The 2,500-nt window shown below is 29.8% G+C and overlaps 1 protein-coding gene across 4 annotated transcripts in view; it reads left to right on the top strand.

Moving 5' to 3' along the window:
* Nucleotides 1-2,500, top strand: part of LOC127061634 (ion transport peptide-like) — a 48,474-nt gene that overhangs the window by 19,011 nt on the left and 26,963 nt on the right. The window lies entirely within an intron of this gene.

The raw sequence follows: 2,500 nt of genomic DNA, 5'->3' as shown, positions 1-2,500 counted from the left end.
GTGAAGGAGAGAACGTATGTATTGTGAAAATACATAAATACACATGCGTGTGTATTTGATATAAACGATAGATATCTTTATTAAAAGTTTTGTCATTACTTGTCGCTCGAACAAACGTTATAAATACTATGATATCATATATTTATTTATAAAGTATCAATTTAGATTGGACAATACATGTCGAAAATTTGTAACATCGCTTGTTAATCAAAACTCAATATTCTATATCATTGTTTTATATATATATATATATATATATATATAAATATATAAACAATATATAACATTCTATACTAATATAGACAATATTATACAACATTAGATATTTATATATATATATAGACTATCTATATATATATATATATATATATATATTTAGATTAAAAATATTTCTCAAATTTTTAACATTAATTATCGAATTAGAAAAAATCCCCATACATAATATATACCATACCACATAAATAATACATACACATATATATATTATATTATATCAAGTTTTATTAGGACACATAAAATTGAAGGAAAATTTGTGAATATAATTATTAGTCAATTGCAATACGTAAATACATACATACATACATACATACATACATACTTATGTAAAAATGGCGGGTAACCGTGAAGCAAGTAAGCAAGCAAACAAGTAAGTAAGAAGCCCTGTACTCGCGTAAAGGTAAGGGCACCAAAGACTTTCTCGCGAAATCCTTTTGCTCCTTTTCAGTCGCTCGTTCTCCTTGTCCTTCTATCGCGACCCACGCGTTTCACGAGCCGACGAGAGAGCTCTCCTTACCGAGCGGTAAATTTAGTCTCGTATCGGCTATCGACGCGTTGATACGATTATTTTATGTGTGTATATATATATTTATATATATATATGTGTGTGTATATGTATATTATACATATATAATATATCTGTGTATATGTGTGTATGTGTGTATGTGTAAATGTGTATATATCGTTTGAGTTTAATCGAGCGTGTAAACGATACTTTCTTTCATTGGGAAGATTAAACTTTGAGATTTCTTCTATTGCTTATAAGAGAGAGAGAGAGAGAGAGAGAGAGAGAGAGAGAGAAGAATTTAATCGATTGATTGATTGATCGATCGATCGTTAAAAATTACCAAATAATATTAAGATTAATTAGAAATGTGTAGTCAATAATCGTTTAGGTTTGCGTCAAAGTATATAAAAAGGAAAATAAATATTAGACTTGATTAGAAATTTATGAAAATTTATATTACATATATACCTGTATTAATTATTTATTAAAAGTGAATTATTAGGGGGTTTAATAGTGTAGTAAATATTGATACTATTAAAATACGTGATACATTAATCATGCGTTAGATTCGTTCAAATTAATTTAATTAAAAGAGAGAAAAAAATCGATCGACAAATGTAAACGTCGGAGTTGCTTAGAATCAGATCGATGATATTTCGATGAATTTGTGTCAATGAAAGAAGTAACGTTGGAAAATAAATTGGAGGCTTGATTAAAAGTAGAATAGTACTATTAATAGTATTATTGATATATATTGAAATTATGAATTGGATTCGTGTTAGATAATGTTTAAAAAAAAATGAATATTAGACGTGCATTTTAAAAAGTTTATATAAAAATTGATATTATTAATATAAAAGAGGATCGTATGTATGTGCGTGAGTGCGTGTGTGTATGTATATATGAGAGCGAGAGAGAGCGAAAGAGAGAGGGAGATTTTAGTAGCCATTGTTATTATCTAATATTTATCAATAACATCGTAATAATATGACTGGCAATTTTGAAACTATGCTTGTACGATTCAGTTTTTATCACATATAGACGTATACTCTATACATAGATAAAATTATTAAATACACAAAGGATAATCGAATGAAAAATCGAATGGAAAAGAAAATGGTGCAATATGAAAAGAAAGAAGGAAATAAAGGAAAAAAAAAATTGGAATGTATGATGAAATTGGAACGTACGATGAAATTTATTATCGAGATTTTGATAAATTCAAAAAAAAAAACAAATAGAAAATGTTTAAAGAAGTGGGAGAAAAAATAGAAAGAGAGAGAAAGAGAGAAAGAGAGTGAGAGAAAATATTAAAAAAAAAAAAATAAGAGAGAGACAGACAGAGAGAGAAAATAAGAGAAAAAGAAATGGAAAATATTTTAAGAAATAAGAGAGAGAGAGAAAAAGAAAGAAAAGAGAGAGAGAGAGAGAGAGAGAGAATAAGAGATCGAAGAAGGAACTCTCTCGCGATCCCACGGTACGATACGTGCTCGGCGGCTGACTCGAAGGGACTAGAAGATGAAAAAGAAAAGAAGAACGAGGGAACGAGCGAACGAACGAACGAACGAACGAACGAACGAACGAACGAACGAACGAACGAACGAACGAACGAGGGAGAGAGAGAGAGAGAGAGAGGGAGAACATAGGGGTCTATCTTTAGAGTTCATTCAGAGAATCCTTTGGCCACGACCGTGCAGAGGGCCAACACGCGAGCTC

The sequence above is a fragment of the Vespula vulgaris genome, chromosome 2, assembly GCF_905475345.1.
Source record: "Vespula vulgaris chromosome 2, iyVesVulg1.1, whole genome shotgun sequence".
Lineage (NCBI taxonomy): Eukaryota > Metazoa > Arthropoda > Insecta > Hymenoptera > Vespidae > Vespula > Vespula vulgaris.
Note: the sequence above shows the minus strand (reverse complement) of the source record. Positions and strands in the feature narration are given on the sequence as shown.